Source organism: Haliotis rubra, unplaced genomic scaffold (genome assembly GCF_003918875.1).
Source record: "Haliotis rubra isolate DU_JTF1 unplaced genomic scaffold, ASM391887v1 Scf971, whole genome shotgun sequence".
Taxonomy (NCBI): domain Eukaryota; kingdom Metazoa; phylum Mollusca; class Gastropoda; order Lepetellida; family Haliotidae; genus Haliotis; species Haliotis rubra.
This window is the reverse complement of record NW_025767714.1, coordinates 262,699-274,586: the sequence shown is the minus strand read 5'-3', so window position 1 is coordinate 274,586 and position 11,888 is coordinate 262,699.

Below are 11,888 nucleotides of genomic sequence, written 5' to 3'. Positions count from 1 at the left end.
GATGCTGAAACACGCCAGCACCATGTTTGATTCAAACGCCCAAACACAACAGCCTAGTGCATGTGGAAGACAGACGCATGGAGGCTGTTATGAAATGTCTATTTTGGTGGACGCAATGAAATATCCTATTTGCTTTGAGGGCGGGAGACACTAATATTCCCACCTTTTATTTAAGACCCGAGAAGATCCTGGTTAGAATTGGTCTTCAGCAACTAATGACTTCTTCTGATCGGTGGTCAGGCTCGCTGGCTTGGTTGACACATCTTGTCGTACCCAAATTGCTGATGATGTTGATCACTTGATTGAATGATCCAAATTCGTTTATATAGTGGAGGTGTTGCCGATTTCGGGCGTTAAACAACAAACTTAACGAAACTTTTCATTTCAGTTGCTGGTGGTTCGCCTTAGTGAGACACGGGCTTTAATCTCATTTTCCACAGGGCTGCCTTGTCTATATATCACGGTTATAATGTTTACTGATTGTTTATTTGTTGTTTATCACTGTAGTCAAGAGCTGCTTATTTTGTACACAAATTACGGACAGACAGGTGATACGTCCCTCTGAATGGCTTCATTCATATCCAGTATTCCCGAGGAAAATGTATTTCAATTAAGCTCAATCGATGACACATACTGTAAACATACATCATTGAATGGGAGTCAACTTGTGCCACTGACTGGTCTTTTGTACGGGCCGCTATTTCTCAGGAAAGCCTGTTTCAATGTGAGCAGGTCCCCTTGTATAACACCTGCCGTAAATACCACACTGTAACACGAGATTCGTTAGTTCTAAGAAGTAAATTGTCAATGGCAGTTGTTATACTTCGAGTAAGTCAGTGATAGTAATAGTCATTAGCAGCGACAGTGGTTAAGCTTCCATATAGGCCCAGACTTGACATCCAGGGTGAAAGAATTATCTTCACATGTGCTGGTATTGGTGTAGTTTGAGAAGAGAGAGTCACCGTATAAAATTTCAAGAAATTCCTTGACTAAGCTTGATTATTCCGTTCCTTCTATATCATTCTAGATTGACCTCTACCCCAACAACATCGAAATATGGTAACAGCACCCACTGTGAAGAGAAACGAAGACAAACTATGTGTGTAACCCTTTACTCTGCACTGCAACGCTTACAGTACAATAGACAGTTGTACAGGCATTTATGTAAATTTCTCATTTTTGATTTCATATTGTTTCGTTTATTGGATTTTTTCTCCGTTCTGTTCTTATTTTTCATCTGTCTTGCAGAATTAAATATCATTATACAGATTGAGAACTATTTGAAGTAACTTGCCCTTGACAAAGAGAAAAACCAACAACGAAAACTTTCTATGAAAAATGATTTATGCAACACAATTGGCAGTATTATGCTTTCGTATGATCTTCATATTTTTCTTTCACCTTGTGTGTTGTTATAGTCAATTTTTGTCTGGAGGATAGACAGTATGCCAGGTGAGATCGCGTCATGACAAACGGCAGTTTTTTGTTTTTGTGTTATAATTCGCATTTGGTTAATATCACCATGAGTTTCAAGTGTGTTCCAGCTGACAATATTTTTTGTTAAGCGCGTATTTTTTTCTGACATTTAAACTGTTGACAACACATCGAGGCGAGTTACTTAATTGTAGTGAGTTTCTGTTCGAGTCCCATCATCAAATACCTAAATACAAGTAAGACGAGTTACTCATGTCCCCAGTTTACACACAGTTCATACACTCACGATGAACAACACTGTGCCTGGGGTAAGGGCTTAATTTGGACATGTCACTGGATTGGTTGTTGAATGTGGTGTGATAAGTCCATATAAGGTAATGTTAACGAAACCCATGTGATACGTCGTTGCTGACGTGTGTTACTTTTTATAGTGATAAGCTACGCACCTTGAAATACCCTCTCCCGAGAAAGGAACTCATTTGAACGGACGTGCTGGTCGCAAACTGGGTTCAAAATTATTTGAATTGAAAATGGCTGGTGTAATCATGGTTGGCGTTATGATGTGCTATTTGCAGGGTAAGTTTTTGTTCCAATCTTTTAAACATCACGGAGAAAACATCAACTGCAACAAGTACCATTAAATTACTAGGACGAAGATAAAATTATACCAGTATTTTACATTTAATATTGTAGTCGCACGGACAAGGAGCGAATATTTTACGAATGTTGTTCTCATACAGAATTATCTGAGACATTGCATATTTCTGAATATTCTTTTTATTGTACACTGGGTATATTTTGCACTACCTTCTGCTTTTTTTGTGTTCAACATGTCTTGATATTAGTACAAATTCTTTTCACATACACACATTTTCATATTTTCTTTAGATTTTGAAAACCAGCATTTGTTACCTGGAACAACTTTTGATTTAAAGTGTTCAGTTTGTCGAACAAATTGAAACTTGGGTGTTCAAAGTTACCTCTTTCAAAGAGTGATATATAATATCAAAATAGGGGCTATTCTAGTTTGGGGTATTGTTATTTAGAAAACAAGTTGTATTATATACAGATTTAGAAAACCATTATTCAATTCACAACATTTTCCTGAAACCTATTTTTCATGTAGTGCACGTGGACATGATCGGAATCAAATTTTGAAATATAAAGTGACATGTGTCAGGATGTTGCTGAACATTTCAGTTACAAACCCCATACTGACAGTTGTTCTGTATTGCTTTGCTGTGTCGGTTCCATTCCGTTCCGTTAAGAATATCTACGTGCAAGTGGCATGTTGTAAGCTGAAGGACAATGGCAGGAGATCTTAACATTTCACAGTCAGCAGTTTACAATTTCGATTTCAACAGACAAACATCGCTGATGACAGACGTCGATGTGGGTTAGCCAGGCGACAACTTGCGCACAATACCGTTTCATGAGAACTGGTTTCAAAGTGCCTGTCACGTTACAGATGAGCTTCCCAACAGCTACAATTAAAGGGTCAGTGTAATCGGCCTCGTAAATGGAACGTGCATGCCGAGATTCACTTGCTATTCCGCGACGGACGTGTCAAGAACACAAGCGCTGAAATAATCGTCTATCCGCAAACGAATGAGCGTTCCATGCCTTTAACGTTAGCCAGAAGCCCTTCCGAGAGGGCTCAGTATTGGTTTGGGTTTACTCTGACTGGAAGAACACCTTTACATGTTATTTACGGACGTGTCACGGGTACAGTACAGGATTACACGTGGTTAGTAGTATATATAATGATAGTCCGAGATTAAGTCCAACAAAAGCCTCTGCAAAGCCTTATTTCACAAATAAAGCTTTTGTCAGGCCCTTAGATCTCGCCACCATTGTAGCTACTACTTTTGAGCCCCCGTTAATTTCCCGCCCACACGTGGCACTACTGTGCTGCTATGCCACGTTGACCTCGATGAAACAGTTAAATGTGAATCGCCTATGATTTCTTTGGTGTTCGTAATAAAGGCTCGCTGGGCTTTTCGTACTCCCTGTTCTATATACTTTTTTTTCTCGTCCTTGCTGATAGCAGACTTACGAGACTTGGATCGAATCTCTTGTTTCATTTTGTTATATTTTGTGAGTTCAGAGAGGATTGATAGAAACTCCTCCTCTGAGATCTTACTGTCAGTGAGTGCCGTGGAAATACGCTCACTTACCGTGTTCAGCTTTGCTTCGGCCAGAACCCTGATTTCATCGTGTTTCAATGCCTTACGATGCAGTCTGCGGGATGCAAACTTAAGCACCAACCCTAACACCCCTGCCACCCCAGCTGTTATTTCAATGCCTAGAACTATAGGTGCAGCCACGATGGTAGCTAACAACCCAACACCTGCCGCCCCTAGTCCCATGCTGGTCGTCATAAGGGCAGTATCAGTCCTGTCCACAGCATTGAAAGCTCTATGGTACTTCTTATATAGTGCTTTCCGTGAGTCGCGGTCTTGTTCTAGTTGGTGTTTTACATCACATAACTGTCTCAAGCGGAACCCGTCTATGGTTTCCAGGGTCTTTGCTACTTCCTCTACGACTGGGTATCGCCCCATCCTATAATATATATTACAAAAGATATTTTAATTGGGTTTCATTTAACCTTTGATTAATGTACTTAAAGCTGATAATACTTATATTAACTTGCGTGTAAAAACTCGTGGTGTCAGCTCTACTTCCATTAAAGACACGAACCCATCAGGCTTGCTAAAGGTCTGTTTCCCAATACCTTAATAATACGGCAACTCTATGATGAGTTTGAAGTTTTTCGCAACATCTCTAAAATTCTTTTGGTAATCGAGTAATTTGAGCTCTATCTTCACCTCCCCACTGGAAGCTAACATGTTGCCCGAATGGCCTGGGATTCGTATGACTTGTACACTAGATTCCGGCATGAATGACCCTAGAATGATGCCGTTGTACCTAATCTCGGAGATAGTATTATTTTGTTTCATTGAGATATAAGGTGAGGTGAGGGTTAAGTTGACTAACCATTCAGACTTTTAAAATCTGATAACAACACCCGCCTATACACGTTGTCTTTCAAGTGCAGGATGTATAAGGTGTATATAGTTTCCAACTGGTTTTCTGATAATAGTTCAGGGGTGCACTTCAACCCCATGAAGTGTATGTCGGGTAGGAAGATCTTGGTTAGTGATATCGTGTCTTCCACGATCACGGTGACTCCCTGCAGACTGGTTTTGGAGTCTGCACCCACCCGCACATAAACGGTGCAAAAGTGATATTGGTGTCGTTTCGCCCACCCCGAGTTGGATCCCCTTCACGATTTCGACCTCATCCCGCGATGGTTCCCCTAGGTATACTTTGATGATCAGAGTGGCGTTATCCGGTAGGCTCGCCAGGACGTTGACCACGCCAGCGAATTCAGACACCAACTGCAATGTCACATCTTGCACTCCCGGTTTACTCGATAGCATGTGGGCTGCCATACTGGCGACTGGACTGATGACTACGCTACGCCTCTGAGCCAGGATGTAAGCCACGAGCAGGGTTCCGCTGTTCATGACTTTGTTTCGGTAGTTGTCTTTGTTATCCGTGAACACGTAGGGAGAGCAGAGCCTAATATTGAGAAACCAGTCGCCTTTAGCAGGTAACAACACCCACTTGCCATCTTCGGTGAAGACAAGCGTATATGGTTTGTTTCGGGCGACGGTAGTGCTCTCAACATCGTCTAAGTCGAACAGTTTGCCCCCGAACGATGGGTTTATTATCCATTTATCATCACCGGTGTTGACTAGGGTGTACCGAGTGTTGACGACCGCTCTTGAGGTATCTACTATATCACCTAGGGCTCCACCGGAGGGGACTTCAACACGTTTGTAAATGTTGTTTTTCAGTTGCAAGGCGTACAATTTACCATCTACTCCGGGGTCGTCGAATCCGCGTGTGTCCCCGAGGTCGGAGATCCCCACATTGATGCATTTTTTCAACTTCATTCCGGGGCCTTGTGCCCTGGTCATTTTATGTGCAGCGTTATGCTGAGGTATCCTATATTCATGAGGATTATGATTTATATCTAACACCAATATTATCAGCTCAGGTATGTTGCCCTGGGTTAACCTCTTATACTGCCGCGGTGAAAACGACTCAGTTCTACCGTCGTTGTATTTCTCAGTTTTCACCGGTACTGCTCTCAGTATCGTGGAAGGGTGCCCACCTTGAATGTTGTCCGTTGTGCTCACCTGGCCGAGATGAATGAACAGCTCTCAGTATGGTACTAGGTCAGGTAACTTCATGCCTGTGACGGTAGTTGTTGGTTTTATCTCGTCAGGTGACATACCGAGTGTCCTCGCCAATGGTCAACCGAGCCTCAAGGAGTTTCTTCCGTTGTTGATTAACACCACTGTGCCATTTTAGTCGTTCATCTTGAGTTCAGCTCCCAGGGGCTTGAAGACCTCATCGCTTAGAGAGCACACGCTGTAGTAGCCGTCAGTTATCTGGCTGCGAGCTCCACTGACGAACAGCTTATTGTTGTTGACGTTGATGTTAGTCCATCGCGGTAGGTAGGTGATATCACAGAGTGTGGCTTCGAGTTGACCCGACATGTTATCGATTACGTGCATCAGCTGAACAGCCTCGCCGCTCGTTATTCCTTGAAGTGTTATGTACATGTTAGAGTATATATGCTCATTATATAATAGTTTTAAAATGTACTCCCCTGGAGTGTTTTACCCTAAACTGGACATAGATTTCCCCCACATGAAGATCGTGGTCGCTGATGGGATGTATTTCGACGCCCAGTTCATAGATGTGTTCGGCCTGTATAGGTTTTCGGTGACTAACGCTAAGGTAGTTCATGCTTGGTTCAACAACCCGATGCAGTTCTAGAAGAATCAACTCAACTTCGCCGTGTGGTGCGCTACAACGGGGTGTGGTGTGACATTGACCGACACTCGGCGTGGGCCGCTGAGTCAGTCTGTGTTCACGTTCCATGTGTACTACCAGGTCAGGCGTATCCTCAAAGAGATCAGCGCTCCGATCCCACAGGACAAAGCATGGAACGCAGTAAACAACCAGTACAATAGACGGGCCTATGAACGCGTTTGCAACCAATTCGAACTAGACCCGAAGACGGATTGGCGTTTGCCTCGGCCGAACCATGGGTTGGGTATCCCCATCGTTCACAACATGTCCCTCGTGGATGTCAGCGAGAAGATGAAAGAATGGGGTTACAAGTCGTTATATGTCTTTCGACAACAGCAAGGATTACCGAATCTGGAGGTTCGAGCAGGGGGCAGCGGATGACTGGAAAAAGTTCATGTTTGACACGTTGAGAGGGCGTACTCGTGCCGGTGTAATCAGGTTGAACGACTCGATTCGAACGTACGTGTTGGCGCTGTTGTCCAACATCCTCGGTAAGGGGACTGCTTACGACACTCAGAAACAGTTCGTTGTTAACGTTGAGGATGCTATCAATGCTCCAGTTGATCTCCCGAGTGCCATCAAACGCTACCAAGACGTGTTGGAATACGCCAGGTCAAAAGTCGACTACGTCTTCGACGTGGGACTGTACATGACTCCGAGCGATATGCAACTGAGAGTAGAAAAAGTGGTGGGCTACAACAACGAAATAGTTATAGCCATGGCGGACCAAAATTTGGGCGTCAACCCCGATGTTAACACCCCCCATGTCCCACCACCCACGACCGGTGAAACGGGTATAGTGGCGCCACCCCGGAGCCCAGGGTTCAACCAACACCCCCTGTGGGGTCACCCCCAACCCCACAGCAACAGCACATCGACAGTAAAACAGCCTTTCAATCGCAGCGTGCCCTTCTTATTGACAGTAAACTTGGCATAGTCTCGTACCAACGGCTTGATGTTGTCTCTATTTTCAACTGCGTCGTAATAATCGTCGACGGCTGGCTGCACAAGTTCAGCACTTAAGGGGTTGTTCGTGAATGTGGTGTCATCGTAATCCACATCCCACATATCATCCATAGGGATGTACTCATGACCGCCTTCAGCCATTATTTAGTATTAAAACTTATATATTTCATTTATATAACAATGTATGGTAGAAAACTAGATCCTTTCAGAAGATCAAGAGAGCCTCTAGGCATCAGAGCCGTGCGCCAGTCGGTGACCATCACCAACAATCCCAGCAAGATAGACCAGAACCAAACGCTGCTGGTTAGATTCCCAAACCTTGGTGAGAATGACCTCATTCACCTAAGGCACGGTTCGACTGGCGTTCAACCTCACGCTGACCTCCGACAACGACAAACGCGAGCTAGTGCGGAACGTAGGTCGAGCCATCATCAAGAAAACCACCATCAAGATCAGCAGTAACGAGGTGCTGAGCATCGACGACAGCGACGTGTTTCACTGCTACGGGGACCTCTGGAAAAGCGAGGGAGAACGCGTCAATGAAGTGTATCAAGGTATCAGCAAATTGACCCGGTTGTGCATGGGGTATAGCTTCACGCAAGACCAGCTAGACAAGATATCGGACGGTGAAAAGGCCATCGCCCAAGGGTACGGGAACAGGTTCTGCGTGCCGCTCGACTTCGAGTTGGTCACGGGACACGCGCCGTTTTACCAGGCCGTGATAGGCTTGAATACGAGCTAACGTTTAAAGACTACAGCAAAGTAGTGCATACGCCGAACGATGATGAGGCCAGCTACACCATAGACAACATCTCTCTGGAGTTCGACATGGTCACTAGCCCGGAGCTGGCAAGGCAGGTTCGAAGCCAGTACTCAGGGAAGGTGGCCATCCTGTACGACCGCATACTGAGGCATAGATCAGTCGTGCGGGATAAGAGCGACACTGTGTGGAATATCAACCTGAACGTGCTGGCGCGATCGATGAAAGGCATCCTGGTCATCCCCGTGGAGAATTACGAGCTGTTCCGAAGGGACAGCGAGAAGTTTTTCAACCCCGAGATTGAAAAGGTGAAAGTGACCGTCGAGAACGTGCCCAACCAGTTGTTCAGTCATGGTATGAGGGCATACCAGCAGTGGGATGAGATAAAAAAGCTACCGGCCATCAAACAATACCCATACATAACCAAAGACCTGGACCTATCCTCCGTGCATATCGGTGAATACCTGACCAGCAAGTACGCGCTGTGGTTGGACATGCGATCCACGGATGACGATAAACTGCACGGTAGTGGTCGCTGCATCGACAACGGCAGCGAGGGGATAACAATCCAGATCACCAAGAAGGCTCAACCCGCGGGCAAGTTGAAATTATATCTGTACGTGGTTATGGACGCGCAACTTAATATAGACAATGGGAGATTCGTGCAAGCCATCTACTAGGCCACTGCCTATTGATTTTCCCCGTGACGCGCACTGCGCCATAGTGTGCGGGCAGACTTGTTGTGGGAAGACCGTTTTCGTGCTGGATATGTTGGAGGGGTACTATAGGGATGTGTTCGACAACATCGTTATCATGTGCCCTACTCTGCAAATGAATAAAACGTACACGGAAAGACCTTGGGTGATGACGGACCCGGACGTACACAGAGTCGACCCGGGGACACGTCTGCAGGACTGGTTGAAAACTTATCACGGTAAATTTAAAGGGGAGTCGACGCTGTTCATACTGGATGACTGCAGCACTAATCGCGAGATAACAAAAAAGACAGACATGCTATCGTACCTGGCCTTCTCTGGCCGGCACGCAAATCACAGGTCTGGGTGCTCACGCAGAAGTTCAAAATTCACAAAATGCCAGCTGAAGAAATCGATAAGCTGTATGCGAGATACAAGGCTAGACTATGGGCCGAGATGACAAAGACGATAGGATCGGCTATGACCAAGATATACACTGGTATTGTGTCATACTTCCTTCCCATCCCCCCGGAGCGCCGACTTTACCTGTGGGAGGCCCTTGAGAAAGACCCTTTTATTGAACACGCCTTGAGCTCTATCAGGTGCGTGCTGTACCACAAATACGGTATGTTGTTAGCCCCGGTGACGGCGGCGATTATCACGGCAAAGCATTGACAATTTAACGAGGGGAAAAATAATAATATTAGTATAGATGGATACTGCACAGGAGGAGACACCACCCCAAACCCCCAGGGAGGAGACCCCACCCCAACTGGGGGAACCCCCCAGGGACGTGAACCCTCCCGAGGTGAACCCTCCTAGAGTCACCAGGCAGAAGAACCCTAAGAGAGTAGCTGCCGGTAAAGAACGGTGGTGTAACCAACATAAACTTATCACGTGGAACCCGGCTCCACTCTTGTTGATTGTAGGCGCAACTGCTGCCGTGGCTATCTCATGGTTATATACACGGCCCAGGGATCCCGGGGAGAAACCCCCGCAATTAGAGGTCAACCCACATATCATGTTATAAAATATATATTTTTATATCATATACATAATGTCTGAGGGGAAAACGTTCGTCAACGACGCATACCACGCCACCGTGGTCGCCAGTCTAGCCGTAGGGTACGCTCGGTTGACCAAAATGGTGCTTAAACAACCGACTATCAAGCTAGATTTCAACCTGTAGGATATGGGTATGCTCATAATGAACCTTGGTATGGCGATGGCCACAAAGGACATCCTAGTAAAACAAGGGATACTACCTGAAAATATTATGAAGTAAATATAGGATGGCTACGATCGCCATGATGGTTGGTGGGGTGTTAGTAAATGCCCTAGCATTTTCCGGGAGTAATTTCCTCTTCTCGAAACTACGAGAGTCACATGCGGCTGAGATACAGGCAAAGAGGAAGCGACACAACCTTGCCGTGGAACGATTGCAAGCGGCACAATCCGAGTACGCGAAAAAACGTGTTCAGAGGATCGATTACATTAACGAACAACTCAGGCATGAGAGCCATGCCGTTAAAACATTCCACGATGTCAACGACGCAGAGAGAGAATACTACCTACTAACAGGTTAACAGCTGGAACCACTACATAAGCCCACCCTCTATAGTACTACACACCATCCAAGGGGCAAATGGACCGGGAACTGGTCTTCATCGCACTGGATATAGCAGCGACTGCGTTGGTTGCAAAACAATTAGACTAAGTACTCATATAAGTATGCCAAAGATGAGACCTGCTCCGTACCGATGCGAATACATACTTATGGGGAAGAAGGAAGCCTGTGGTAGGAGATGCAGGAATGAGGGGTACTGTTATTTCCACATGGGAAGCCCTAACTACACGTGTTCTGTGTGTGGTATAGGGGTGAAAGGGCACTACTGGCTATGCAAAGCTCATGGAGCAAACGTAGTCAGACATCATCTCATCTACGAGATTAAAAAGGCCTACATAAAAGAACGTAGGTGCCTCTTCAGGATAAGTCCCCAATTAGAGACTGTGAACACCTAGGTATAACTATGTTTGTTGAAATTGACCCCAGGGAAAGTTGACTGAGAAGCTGGCAGATGGATGTGGGGAAAAGTATAGATATCAGTGTCATCAAACCCATGATTCTTAGTGAACTATATAAGGGGTGCTCGTTTACAATCATGGTGAAAGTAGGGTTTGATGTGCCATGGGCTGGGCACACTTGGAATTACTTTGATGGGGGGCAAGTAGATGTGCATGGGGAGATAGATATACTTGTTGACAACTCGTTGCAAGATATACAAAACACCATACTATGCTGCGTATGTTCCGGGTGGGTTGAGGGAATAATCGATAAGGTCTATCTAGATATTTACTGAAGCGCCTCACTATTTTTTATCAAGGTTGTCCCTTGCCGGCAGCCCAATTAGAGATTGATATACTTAGGTGTGTACGCAACTATGACTACTATCCGTGAGCTCAAGCAGATCGCGAGACAGGGGGGTGTAATTGGTTACTCTAAAATGAGGAAATCAGCCTTGTTGCGGCTACTAGGCCTGCAAGCCCCTCCTACGGTAAAACAACTACAAGTCCAAGCAAAAGAGCTTGGGTTCACGGTTATTCCAACCTGGGGAGAGCCGGGTTAGTCGCATTGTTTTCACATGACCCCGTAGCAAAACCTCCCACTGTAAAACAATTAAAAGCCGGGGTATGCAATTTGAGGTTAGGCGGATATTGCTGTATGAGGAAACCACAGCTTGAAGAACTATTACGGGAGAATAGAGCTATTGACCTACAGTTCATACCCACTGACCGCGCTGTAGGTAACTATTTGAGAGGCTGGCGCATGCATGTTGATAGGAACATAGACATCACAGATATCAAGCCTCTGATCGCTGATAAAGTCAACCAGGAACTAAACAATCTGGGAAGTATGAAGTTTCAGATCACAGTGAAAATGTCACTTGATAAGCAGGTAGGGACTGGGGTCACGGAGTATGTTCAGCCTTACTTCCGAGGTAAACAGGAGGTCCTTACTCATACAGAGACCATAGACGCATCAATCGATACCAGTTTTCAGCAGATACGAGAAGACCTAGAACGCTACACACACATGGGGTCCGGGTGGGTTGTTGATAAAATCAATAATGCCTATCTAGACA